This window comes from Grammomys surdaster, unplaced genomic scaffold (assembly GCF_004785775.1).
Source record: "Grammomys surdaster isolate TR1022 unplaced genomic scaffold, NIH_TR_1.0 125243, whole genome shotgun sequence".
NCBI classification, from domain to species: Eukaryota; Metazoa; Chordata; class Mammalia; order Rodentia; family Muridae; genus Grammomys; species Grammomys surdaster.
Genome location: NW_021620131.1, coordinates 738,889 through 753,241, shown reverse-complemented (window position 1 = coordinate 753,241; position 14,353 = coordinate 738,889). Strand labels below are relative to the sequence as shown.

At 42.6% G+C, this 14,353-nt stretch overlaps 1 pseudogene; it reads right to left on the bottom strand.

Moving 5' to 3' along the window:
• Nucleotides 1–5,755: 5,755 nt before the first annotated feature.
• LOC114637292 lies at nucleotides 5,756–7,004 on the bottom strand (annotated as a pseudogene).
• Between the last annotated feature and the right edge of the window lie 7,349 nt (nucleotides 7,005–14,353).

Sequence of the window (14,353 nt, the reverse complement as noted above, 5' to 3'; positions counted from 1 at the left end):
GCTGACTCTCAAGAGCTGGCCACAATTCCAAGATATGCTTGACCTGGCCCAGGTGTGAGATGTACAGGGTCAAGGGTAATTCTGTGTCAGAGGTGGCCAGGGTTACCTAGGGGAAGGGACCAAATGAGCTGTCAGAGACTGTGTAAATAAGAACGGAAGAGGGTAGGGGACTAAGTTCTCAAGTATGCTTGATGCTTGGCTTCTTTGTCTATCTACAAGGCCAAGGTCAGCTAAAGATGAGGACATAGCAGCAAAGGCTACCCCTGGTTCTTTGATGAAAACAAACAAACAAACAAACAAACAAACATGAGAGCCTGAGGAGATGGCTCAGTTAAGAAAATGCTTGATGTGCAAGCATGAAGATCTGAGTTCGGATCTCTAGTTCCCTTGTGACTAGCTGAGTGTGGCGACACATGCCTATTTCCACTGGAGGGGGAGACAGGAGGAGGGTTCAAAGGGCTTGCTGCCGGGTAGTATAGTCAAACAGTAAGCTCCAGGTTTAATTGAGAGACCCTGTCTCAAAAAATGAAGTAGAACAGGGTCTACAAGATGACTCAGCAGGTAAAGACCCTTGCTATATATTCCTGAAGTCCTAAGTTTGAGTCCCTGGAACCACATGGTAGAAGGAGAGAGACTTAATCCTACAAGCTGCTCACTGACTTCCATTTCCATGTTGCATTTATGATTGCATACATAGGTACAATCACGACCACCACCAAATAAATATAGTAAAAAAAAGATGAAGAAAAATAAATTAAGACAGTGATGTTGACTTCTTGTTTTCAGATGTGGTGTATGCACATGCAAACACACATACATATTCACAGAAACAGGCACACAGGCACACACACACACACACACACACAGATACGAAGACAGACACTCACACATACCAAAAATAAAACAAATTTAAAAAAGAGCAATTAGGGGATCAAATGTTTGTCTTGAAGACCCAGCAAGCAAGAAGTCGGGCAGATAATATCAGGTTCCAGAGCTCTGAGGTGATTCAGAGGCAGCCCAACTGACTGATAGTAATAAGCAACAGTCTCTTTTTTAAAAAAAAAAATTCCCAAAAAAGTATGTTTCCAAAACTTGCCAGAATCTATGAAGATACAGAGAAGGTACCCAGCTAGGTTAGAAAGAGAGCAAGGAGAGGCCTCAGAAGAGCCTTCCGCTGGCTTCCAGTATACTTCCTGTATCTGGCTATCTTTGAGAGGATTCTGTGTATAGATGACAAGCCCTTCTTTATTTGAACTCTTCTGAAGTGCCTTCATGGTCCTGGCAGTTGGACAGTACCCTCATTAAGCCAGTGGGCCTCAACAGCAGGCCACCCCAGGCTGGGTGATGTATCTAATTCTACAAAGGGTTATCTGTGTTTACTTTTCCCCTCTGTGGGCTCTACTGTGTTTGTTTCACTTCATTTATATGCTTGTGGAGTGATCTGGTGTTACATTTCCGAGAAAGCTATTTCAGTCTCTGCCTCTGCTTCAGGGAAATCTCTCTTTTTCTGAGGAACATGGCTCAGATATATGCTCTTACTGACACCTCTTGGAAGCAGTGGGCATTACAGGCAAAAAATACTGCAATGCCCTTTTTCCATAGCATGCTGTGTCCATCCCAGGATCCTTGGCAACCAACCATTCCACCCTCACTGAAAACCAAAGCAACAACAACTATGTACAGCAACAACTAGCAGTAAATGTGAGATACTTTCAACATGGAAAGTTTTTTTTTTAAAAAAAAAAACAAGGTGAAAAGCTAACTGAAGAAAACAGAAGATAAAGTAATCCATTCATATTAGTTAACTGTATGTTGAAAGTCTCTCAGACCTTACATGCCCTCCCACTCTGGCTTTATTTCCCTCTGTTACATGGGTCGTGTTTTTCATATGTTATAAAGCATGTTTTACTTACAGATTTCCTTTTCCCCCATCACAATGCCATAAGGGTAGGGACTTTTTTTTTCTTTCCTGTTTACTTACTACACCACAGATTACTGAGAATCTGTCTAGAAGGAGCTTTAACTGACACAGGAATGAGGTAAAGAGCCCAAAGGATATGTCCCCCAGGGAAGAGTTAGGATGAACAAGTATAGGAGATCCAGATAGGCGCCATGATATGAAGGGAAAGTTGAGACATGTAGTCTAAGGGTTGCCTGCTTCTCTCTTCCTTCTTTTTGAGACAGTCTCATGTGGTCTAGGCTAATCTCAAACTTCCTCTAGAAAGCTGAGGATGCCTAGTCTTATGCAGTGTTAGGGTTTGAACCCATGACCTCAAGTATGCTAGGCAAGTAATTTACCAGCTAAGCTACATTCCTAGATCTAGGGTTTTTTCTTAAGGGATCATAGCCTCCTTCAGACACCTTACACAATGCCTTAGTTGGCCTACTCAGTGTGGTCCCCATGGCACCTGATGGCCTCCATCAGTGCTTTGTCTTGGTCAATACTGGGGGGAAAGGCCATTGATCTTTCATTCATAGCAGGCTTCAAGCGAGAGTGATTCTTCCTCATCTGGGCTGGCCTGAGATCCAGTGCTGAACCCAAGTCTGGAGACAACGTGTCTGAGCTAAATGATATGGAAAGAACTTTCAGAAGCAGTTGGTAACACCTCCCCCACCATCTTCCATCATCTCCCATTCTGAGCCACAGGCACAGACACCTTCATGCAAATGCATTTGTGTGTGTGTGTGTGTGTGTTGGCATGATATGGGGGATGTGTGTGTCCTTTGGTTTACCTAGACATTGGTGTGAACCCAATAATAGGATGATGTACATGCAATGGAAAAGATGAATGTGCCTGTGTGTATCAAGAAACATGTACGTTTGGGAAGCTACATGTATATGGAAGTTGGTGTGCACATACACATGTGCCCACTGGGATGCATAAATCTATATGAGTATGGTTGCCATGTGACTATAGTTAGCTCTCCATGTGCACAAGCATAGTCAACCCTCTCTATCCACAGGCCCTGCATCCTCATACTCAATTGTCTATCAAAGGGTTGAAGAAGGTTACAGTGTTGTGATCTACTATGTGGTTAGACCTGTCTTAGTTACCTCCCTACTGAACATTTAGAGAATTTTTTTCTTTGTTAATATTCCCTTAAGAAAACAGTGAAATAATTACATACAGTGGTTTGTATTCTGTCAGGTGTTATAAATTATGTAAAGATGATTTATTTTCAAGATAGGGTCTCATGTAACCCAGGCTAACCTCAAACTTGCTATGTAGCAGAGGATGACCTTAAATTCTTGATCCTCTTGCTTGGATCTCCCAAGTGGCCTGTTATAGGCATGTAGCAACGCTGGCTTGTGCCATGTGGAGAGTCAACCGAGGACTTTGTACACATTAGGGAAGCATTCTACCCATGAGTGACATGCTCAGCCTGATAGTGTATATGGAAGGATGTGTGTAGGGCTTGTACAAATACTGTGTCACTTTATATAAGGGACAAGAAAATTCTTGTATTTGGGTATCCATGAGATAGAGGTAAGGTTTTTGTATAGTAATTGGGGTGCTATTAGAAAAGACTTCTGGGGGGTTTGGATAATGGAAAAAAGCTTGAACACTGTTATAAGTTAGTCTCTTGGTCACATGCACCTCCCCTCACCACCTATCGTTATGCTGAGTAAAATATGTGGCATTTTGGTATCTGGAAATTTTATAAGAACAGAATATTTCTAGGACAACAATCCTAGAGTAAGGTGACACCTATCAGTCCTAAACACACAGTACAGTATCTAAGACACTAAAGGCTTTAGAAACTGACAGCAAGTTAGGAATTCAATCAATAGTTACCCAATCATGATTCAGAGTATTCAGAGTACAGTTTTAACATCTCTATTAGGAATTACATTTGGAGGCTATACGTTGGCATTTAAACTTAAAATGAGAATAATTTCATAAATCCCTTTCTTTACATTGATCTCACAGGTGCCTTACCCATGTGCTAGTATATTAAGTAAACGCTACTTTGTATGGGGGGGGGGAGATCAATGATCAAAGATCATGATGTAGTTCTGGAAGACTCCACACTCTCATTATACACAGTGTATAAACAGGGTGCGTTTCGAATGGTGACAACACGCAAGGATCGGGTTGTAGAAATGGCAATGTAATTTTAGCTACATTGGAATCTGTGAGGTGTTTAGTCTGTGAGTTCTAAGGACAAATTGGTACTAATGCTTATACAGTCGACATCTGAAAGCACAACATACAGCACACCATTAGGAATCAATGGGACTTATGGGGGGAATAAAAAGACTGATCTATAAAACCTAAATGTAAGGATGGACTTTATTTAAAAAAAAAAAACATCTTTTTAGGACTACAGATTACAAAGGGAAAGCAGACCATTACACAGAATCTAATAAATACATTTTGCCTGTGCATAAAGCTTTATCAAAGTCACTCATTTTACAAATTCACCCCACCCACCAATGCTTTCGCTATAATGCCCTTAAGGTTTCTATACCTTCATTTTAAATTATATTACATGTTATTCTCTCAAGATAAACTTTAAATACCAAATTCTTCACTTCTAAATATGGCACCTTCAAAACGGGAAATTCCCACTCAAGTCTCTGGTGGCGTTATTCTTAAAGTTCTCTTTTACTAATAAAAAAAACTTTCAAAATGTTCACTTTTAGCCTTTCTCAAAAATGTGGCGATATTTCCTCCTACCAACTATCTATAAATGGATAGCAAAAAGAGAAGCAATGAAGGCAGCCATTAAAATAAACGGATTAATCCATTGAAGTATTTGGCTCATGGCAATTAAGAAAATGGCAACTAAGGTGGATTACTAGGTACTTGAATATAGTAGAATGAGGCCAGGCTCTAACCACTGACTGACAACCGCTAAATGACCATCCTTCACCTTCACAAAAGGAAATGGAGTCATTAGAGATCCTGTTAGAACACGCTCACCCAAAACACTCCCAACAATCTTATGGTTTTAGTGACATTTCCTTGAGTCACTCCTTGTGGGACCTCTTTCCTAACAGTCTAGCTGTGTCCTGGGGTAGAACATTTGCATGAGGAGTATCTACTTGTTCTACCTGGAAAGATGCAAATGAACCTAGAAGTTTCTGGAAAACGGCTCAGCTTCCTTCTTCCTACCTCTGCCACATGTAGTTTTCAAACTCAAGTTTACTCTCCATGGCTTTACTAAGGATGAAACTCAGAAATCAAACGACATCAGGGTTAAAAATACAAGAATGCTCACATATAACCAACATCAGGATTCATGTTGTTATGGATTCAATCATCTACAGGATTTTCACTGATGAACAGGGCTCTGGGCACACTAAGTTATGGCACAAATCATTGCCTTTTGAGACTTTGGATATTTTTTACAGTTTAATTTGCAAACAGAATCTTTTTGTAACAAATTATTTTTAACGAAATCATATCTTGAAAATTGTTTATATAGAAAACCCAGGGAATAAAGTGAACTGCTCATTGCGGAAGGCCTTACATCACATTATTACAGTAGAAAATATAGCGGGTAGAAGGTAACTGAAAACCAATGCAACATCAGATTCAATTCTCCAGCTCCTGCAGCTCCTTACACATGGTTTCAGAATCCAAACCCAACATTTCCAGTAACCGTAAAAACAGTTAAAATAAAAATCGCCATGAAAGCCCTTACTTATGTCATGCTTGATACAGGAAGATGTAAGAACCAGGACACATGAGACATGACATTTTATCTACAACTCCTGTTTGCTTTACTGAGGATGTTGTTTCAAAATTCAGTCACATTCTTCAGCTTCAGACTCAGATTCCTTCTTAGCATTTTTGAGCCATGCTACAAACGTCTTCATGTGCTCAAGGAAGACACTTTTTCCCTTTGCAACATGTGCCTCTTTATACCACTGCAGAATGGGCTCTTCACTCAGGACCTCAGCTTTATCAAAAAACGCCACTATTTTCTGGAAGACTTTCATGAAGTGAATGTTGTCATAGCAACACTCCTGAGTCCTCAGTAGCAGAGTCAGCTCAGACTGACCTTGAGTAGTGAAGGCAGCAAGTAGAGGTCTGTATTGTTCAAGTGCTTGATGGCTTGTTCTGCTACAAGCTCCTCTGTTTTGTCTCACTCCACGGTGCCCATCATGTTTGACCAGACTATCCCAATGATCACTGGTTCTGGGATGTTAATTTTTTCATCTCCTCCTTGACATATAAAATTATGTCATTGAATGGGTCACTGTGGGACATCTGCTCCTGAAGCTCCTTCTGGAGTTCCTTCTGAGTCCCAATGGTCTGCTGGTTGCAGACATATTCTGAAAGCTCTTTCACTGCCTCAGTGAAATACTTAGTGACATGCGCAATGCTTTGTTTATTGGCAGGGAGCAGTTCCACCAGTCTGTTGTCCATGCTGACTTTCTGAAGACTTGATGTCTTTTTAATTTATTCGTGATTTACAGAGCTTTACAGCAAAAGCTGCTGAAACCCCTTCTTTCGCCAAATTCTCATTATAAAGGCTGTTAAGAATGGATGCATTAAGGGTTCCATTAGCCAGATGGACCACAGTCAACATGGTGAGCTTGTTCCTCTCCGACTCTGAAAATCCCTTTAGGAAGAGCAATAACTTTTTAACTTCATCTTCAAAACCTTTCTCCGGGTATTTGTAACGGCTGATTAACTTGTTACGAACCCGAATGAATGCTTGCATGGTCTCTAGGTCTTCTTGTGCTGCAAACACACAGACATCTGTGCGCATCATGTATTTGCCAGTGTACCACCTGGGGCCAGCATTCTGCCAGCCATCAGGATGTCAAAGAGTGTTTCTGCATAGCAGTGGTAGTCAAGTTTTGCTCCAGAAGCATCAAGAAACTTAGCTACTGCTTCCAAATCAGTACCAGTTTCAGTTAAGCCTTGAATAATGCGGTCTTGAAACTGAGTAGGGTCAAACCTCTCTTTTTCATCTCTTTTTCTGGTTTTAAAACGCTGACCTCATGGCGTTGGTTTTTGGTGCTTTTGATTATTCATAAAAGAAAATTGAATTTAAGGTGAAGAGAAAAGAGTCAGAAATTCCAGAGCTGGTGGCAACTGAGGTGCTGTCTCCTCTGAGACCAGAATTCATATAGCAATTTTCTGGTGTTGATAAAACATTATGTCCTTGAGGAAGGGTTCATAACACACAGGAAATAAGCAACTCATAAGTTCCAGGAAGTCACTAAAACTTACTAGATGCACAAGAGTCCTCCAGCCCCTGGTTACATAAGCAGTAAGGAATGCTGAGGAGACTTTCCATCCTGTCAAGTTGCCTGTAAATCTTGCAGAGAGCACCAGGATTCCAGGTTTCTAGAGTTGTTACTCATGCTAGGTGGGCTTTCTTTCTTTCTTTCTTTCTTTCTTTCTTTCTTTCTTTCTTTCTTTCTTTCCTTCAAGATTTATTTATTTATGAATTTTATGCACATGGGTGTTTTGTCTACATATATGCCTGCATACCAGAAGATGGAATTAGATCCCATGGACTACAGTTATACATTATTGTTGCCTCTGGAAGATCAGCCAGTACTCTTTTTTTTTTTTAAATTTATTTATTTTTTATTGGATATTTTATTTACATTTCATATGTTATCCCCTTAACCCATCCCCCACCCACCCGGGAACCCCCCATCCCCTTACCCCTCCTCCTTCTTCTCCGTGGATGTAACCCCCACCTACCCCCCCCCACTTCCCCACCCTCAAAATTCCCACCCCCTGGGGCGTCCAGCCTTCATGAGGTCAAAGATCTCTTCTTCCACCTGTGCCCGGCAGGGCCCTCCACTCTTACATACTCAGCTGAAGCCCTGGATCCCTCCATAAGTGCTCCCAGGCTGGTGGTTAGGACCCTGGGAGCTGTGGTTGGTTGGTATTGTTGCTCTCCTCATGGTGCCACAAACCCTTTCAGCTCCTTCAGTCCTCACTCTAACTCCTCCATTGAGAACCTCATGATCAGTTCAATGGCTAGTTGTGAGCATCTGCCTCTGAATATGTCAGACTCTTAAAGGCCTCTGAGGAGACATCCATATCAGGCCCTTATCGGCATGCACTTCCTGACTTCCACATCAGCATCTACCTTTGGTGATTGCACATGGGATGGATACTCAGGTGGAAAGGTCTTCAAATGGCCCCTCCTTCAGTTTCTGTCCCTCACTTTGTCTCCATATTTGCTCCCTTGAGTATTTTGTTGCTCCTTCTAAGAAGAACTGAATCACCCCCACTTGGTCTTCCTTTTTTATGAGCTTCATGTGGCCTGTGAGTTGCGTCTTGGGCATTTCAAGGTTCTGGGCTAATATCCAATAATCAGTGAGTGAATACCATGTGTGTTCTTTTGTGATTGGCTTACTTCACTCAGGATGATAATTTCTAGTTCCATCCATTTACCTAGGAACCTCTCAATTCATTGTTTTTAATAGTTGAGTAATACTCCATTGTGTAAATATACCACATTTTTTGAATCCATTCCTCAGTTGAAGGACATCTGGGTTCTTTCCAGCTCCTGGCTATTATAAATAAGGCTGCTATGAACATAGTTGAGCATATGTCCTTGTTATATGTTCGAGCATCTTCTGGGTATATGCCTAGGAGTGGTATAGCTGGATCCTCAGGTAATGCTATGTCCAATCCCTGACCTGAAGCTATACTACAGAGCAATAGTGATAAAAACTACCTGGTATTGGTACAGAGACAGGCAGGAAGATCAATGGAATAGAATTGAAGACCCAGAAATGAACCCACACTCCTATGGTCACTTGATCTTTGACAAAGGAGCTAAAACTGTCCAGTGGAAAGAGGACAGCATTTTCAACAAATGGTGCTGGTTCAACTGGAGGACAACATGTAGAAGAATGAAAATTGATCCATTCTTATCTCCTTGTACAAAGCTCAAGTCTAAGTGGATAAAGGACCTCCACATAAAACCAGATACATTGAAACTAATAGAAGAGAAGGTGGGGAAGAGCCTCGAATACTTGGGCACAGGGGAAAAGTTCCTGAACAGAACACCAATGGCATATGCTCTAAGATCAAGAATTGACAAATGGGACTTCATAAAACTGCAAAGTTTCTGTAAGGCAAAGGACACTGTCAATAGGACAAAACGACAACCAACAAATTGGGAAAAGATCTTTACCAATCCTACATCTGATAGAGGGGTAATATCCAATATATACAAAGAACTCAAGAAAGTAGACTCCAGACAACCAAATTACCCTATTAAAAAATGGGGTATAGAGCTTAACAAAGAATTTTCAATGGAAGAAACTCGAATGGCCGAGAAGCACCTAAAGAAATGTTCAGTGTCCTTAGTCATCAGGGAAATGCAAATCAAAACAACTCTGAGATTCCATCTCACACCAGTCAGAATGGCTAAGATTAAGAACTCAGGTGATAGTAGATGCTGGCGAGGGTGTGGAGAAAGAGGAACACTCCTCCATTGTTGGTGGGACTGCAAGATGGTGCAACCACTTTGGAAATCAGCCAGTACTCTTAATTGATGATTCATTCCTCTAGCCCATGTGCTTTCATTAATGTAGCTGCCTTTGGGTCATCTATATTTCTGTAAATAACCTCTCACCCATATTCCTGCAAGTAACCCTAGTAAACTTGTTGGTTTACCAAGTTAGAATTTAATGGTATTATTACTTTGATCTGTTGTGTGTTCCATTTTGGGGTGAGTAGAAGTTTGTTCATATTTCCCAAGAATACTGTCAAATAAGAGAAGTCCAGGAAGCAATCTTCCATGGATATGGAGGAGGAGGACTTTATTCCTGTATATGAGGGCTCATGTGTGCTAATTTTGTTCATGAACGACTCATGAATATTTCCAGGTTGTGGCCAAACGCAAGCCTGAATGCAAAATGGGATAATGACACAGGCATATACTCACACACATTGACATTTGTGAATCACTGGGTGTACTCAGGCTTGTTGGACAGGTATGAGTGTGCAGACAGTTTTGGACTAGGAGTATGCCCAGATACTGCCTGTATCCAGTTGTCTGTATATGCACCTAAATGCACAGGCAGATGGAGATTTGCTAGTGGATTCTATGTATATATGAGTCCAATGTTCATGATAAGGGCATATTTAATGTGCCCACTACACTCTTGCCCACCCCACTTGAGCCTTTTACTCATGTCCAGCCCAGAAATAGCCTCGGGGACACAAGAAGCCACCAGATGTGTTGGCACAACCATAGCTGCAGGGGCTGCCCCACTCAGCACACTTATCCATATCCTGGCAGTCCCCAAAGGTCTGGTTAAGATTGAAGCCAGAGGGGCAGACACAGTGGAAACTGTCAAGTATATGTATCAAGGGGTACTACCACAGGCTGTGGATGACAAGGCACACTCATTTTCATCTGTAGGCAGAGAGGAGAGGAGAGGAGGGACAAGATGGAAGAAACCTTGTATGCCTTTCACCTTTCACCTTTCACTTCAACACACACACTATGCTGCACCATGGCAGACATTACTAACCAACAACAGTGCTTCCAGTAAACTCATTAGGAGCTCTCAAACTACATCTGCCTTACTCCATTCACTGCCTATTATACTTCCTTACAATTCCCAGCTCCTACAACCTTTCTCAAAAATTCCCCTATATCCTAAACACTAGGTTATTCTAGAACAAGCTTTCTCATGTGGGTCTAGGTCAATACTGCAGGATATTGAGCAGTATCCTTAGGCTCTGCCTACTATACCAGGAGCACCTCATCCCCAACTTGCTGTACTCATAATAAACAATAGTAATCACCCACAATACCATTTACTGTTCAAAGCCTCCAGCAAGTTTGTCAGAAGCCCTCAGACTACTTGTCTTCCTCTATCCTCTGTCTGTTATCCTCTCTGACAACTCCAAGCCTCTGGTGCAAAGCTTGTGAAAGCTGTGAAAGTGAAAGCTGAGGAGAAGTGAAGCTCTCAGGAGATCAGGTGTGTGCTACAAAGATAGAGGGTAACAGCTACCTATACATATACGTATGTAACACAATTAATGAAAGAAAAGAGGTCATGGATTTGAAAGAGAGTTAAAGGAAGAGTATATGGGAGGGTTTGGAAGGAAGAAAGGTATGCAAGCAATAATGTAATTATATTATAATCTCGAAAAGAAAAGAAAAAAAAGAAAAGAAAAGGAAAAGAAAAGAAGAGAAAAGAAAAGAAGAAAGATAGACCATGGGGAGAAATGTTGAAAGTAATAGAGGTGATATGTTGACAAGAAAGCTTGGGGCAGCAAAAATATGGGGGAAAGTTGTGGTACAGAAGGTAAGTTCTCTAACTCAAGAGCCTTTGAAATCGCTATGGCAATGATACAGCATGTGTGCCTTAAAGGGCATTGCTGTACTCATGGCAAACATGACTACTCAACCATACCATTCTTTCCATTGCATCCATGGCAGGCATTGTTAAATCTTTCTACTCTGCCAGTGCCAGACATTGCTAATCAATCATAGCTTTCCTTCTGTTCCACACTTGGTAGACATTGTTAATCAAGTCTTCAGGTGCTGCACTTTTTCCTGGTAATCAGGCTACTTACCTCTCTGCAACAAATGGGCTTGAACATTATGCCAAGTTTGTTTAGTAGCCCAATGACTTCCCAGAGGTCAACCTTTCAGGCTGGCCCATTTGATTTGTAGATGGACCAAGTTGTCACAAAATATGCAGGGGAAATGTCTTCTACTTCTCTGCTCTGGAAAATTCCTGGTGGGTGCTTGGCTTCCTCCCAGTCTTTGCCCCTCACCCCCACACTGGGCCTGCTGGGAATGCTGGGTGAAGCCTTGGGGACAGTTGCAATGGTATCCCCCTAGCTCATTCTGACAGTCAAACTGTCAGTGATGGGGTTTGTCACATTCAGTCATATCTGAGATACAGAGAACATGAGAGAAAAAGAGGGAGAGAAGATTGGTGAGTGATTCTTTGAATCATCTTCCAGACTGAGACCCTACTCAGACTCTACTTCACCTTCACAGCTCTGACCAGAGCTGTTCAGGATGAAACCTATATTGCACTCACAGTGGAAGTTGCCTTGGGTATTTTGACAAGGTCTATGGGTGCCACATAGGCCATGTTGGGCCAAACAGTCATCATTGTCTATAGAAGACAGAGAATGGGCAGGGCTGCTTTGTGGTTAGGGAATGGATACAAAGGAATACCACGCTGATGTTGACACCATGCTGAGTGGTTTGAGAAGAGATGCTCCTTCCCTCTGTGCTGGTTTCTCTCTTTCTGAAAAGAGACTGAAAACAGTTCCTCACTCACAGAATTGCAGCCAATATTTGTGATACTGCATGTAAACTGCTTTGCTTGAAATTCTAAGTTATGCAACCTGGGGTTATTGATTCCCTCACTGTCCCTCAGGCTTCTACGTTATAACAGAGACAGTAATAGATTGCCTTTGTATTTTAGCATGAGACTTCAGTAAATTGAACCACGTGAGAGTTTAGGACAATTCCTGCTCTGAGGGTCAAGCATTACCAAACTTGGACTGAACGTGCTTGACTGACACGTACAAGGCCTTGGGTTTGATTCCTAACACTGTTTTAACAGAGTATCATTAATAGTGTTGGGGATTGATTCTTGCCCATGGGATGGGTTTCTATTTGGGGCAGTCATTGGTTGGCCATTCCCTCTCTCTCTCCTCTTTGTCTCTGCACATCTTGTAGTCAGGATACATTTTGGGTCGAAAGCTTTCTGGGTGGGTTGCTGTTATTATCTTTCCACTGGGAGTCCTGCCTGGCTATAGGAAGTGGCACTTCAGGATCCATATTTATCACTGCTAGGAATCTCAGCTAGAGTCACCCCCTTAGGCCCTCTGGGGTCTCTCCCCCTCCTAGGTCTCTGGCAAGTCCTAGAGATTGCCCCCGCCACTGAGATGATCTCCATTCTCTCTCCCCTGCTCTCCCTACATAATCCTCCCCGACTCCACTCCACTTCCCATCCCCTCTTCCACCCAGTTCCCTTCTTCCATCAATCTCTGATATCTATTTTATTTCCCCTTCTGAAAAAGATTAAACTATCCTCCTTGTTGTTTAGCTTCTTTGGGTCTGTTGATTGTAGCATGGTAAACCTGTACTTTATGGCTAATATCCACTTATAAGTGAGTACATACCATGCATGTCTTTTTAGGTCTGGGTTCCCTCACTCAGCATGATATTTTCTAGTTCCATCCATTTGCCTGTGAAATTTGACAGGGACTCCACAAGAAGACCAACAGCCAGCTAGCCTGGACCTTTGGCGGGTCCCAAAGACTGAATCACCAACCAAAGAGTGAGCACAGGCTGTTCTTAGGCTCCGTTTGGACTTAGGCTCCGTGCACATATGTAGCAGGTGAGCAGCTTGGTCTTCATGTGGGTCCTCTACTACCCGAACAGGGGCTGTCCCTGAGCCTTTTACCTACCTGCCTGCCTGTGGATTCTGCACCACTAAGTGGACAGCCTTGTCTGGCTTCAGTGGGAGAGGATGTGCCTAGTCCTGTAGCAACTTGATGTGCTAGATGGGGTGAGTGGGATGGGGGTGTGGGGGGATTGACACACAGAGGGGGCATCCCCTTCTAAGGGGAGTGGGGGAGGACCTATATGAGGGGGTACAAAGGGGAGAGGAAGGGGTGATATTGGTTTGTAAAGTGAGTACATTTAATAAAATGTTAACCTACCCTTATGTAGTCAAGTGTGCTGTTGCAGGCCCATGATCTCAGCTACTTAGGGGGCTGAGGCAGGAGGATCATAGGCTCAAAACCAGCTAGGTCAACTTAGTGAGACTGTCTCAAAATGAAAAGTAAAATGAGGGGCTGAGCAGCTGGCTCAGTTAGTTAAGTGTTTGCTCTGCAAACACGAGGAAGCTGAGTTCAGTCTTCAGAACTAGATGTGGCACACGTCATCACCCACAGAGTGATGTTCCTACCCATGCAGTTGTTGCTGCATTTGACCTGCAGGTACTCTGCAGGACAGACACAGGTATAATTTCCCAAGTTGTTGTAGCATGTGCTAGGGCCACAGATATCTGGGTATGTGGAGCATACATCAATATCTGTAGGGGAGGGAAGGGTAGACGAAGACTGGTGAGAAATGTCAGAGATTATCTGGGTGAAATCCCTTGGGGGAGTCCCTAACCCAGGCCAAGTGAAGTCACTTTATTACTGGCTTCTGTTTGGTTTCACAGGTATTTTGGCCAGGGAGATGGCTTCATGGGTAGAGCTATTGCTGCACAAACATGAGGATCTGAGTTTGAATCCCCAGAATGCACACAAAATCTGTGTGTAACAGCATACATGCAGACCCTCACCCCGAGCTCCTCTGGCAAGGGTGGGCAGAAATAAAAGACTGTCAGGAGGCTGTGGGTAGCTAGCCTGTCCACACAGAGCAA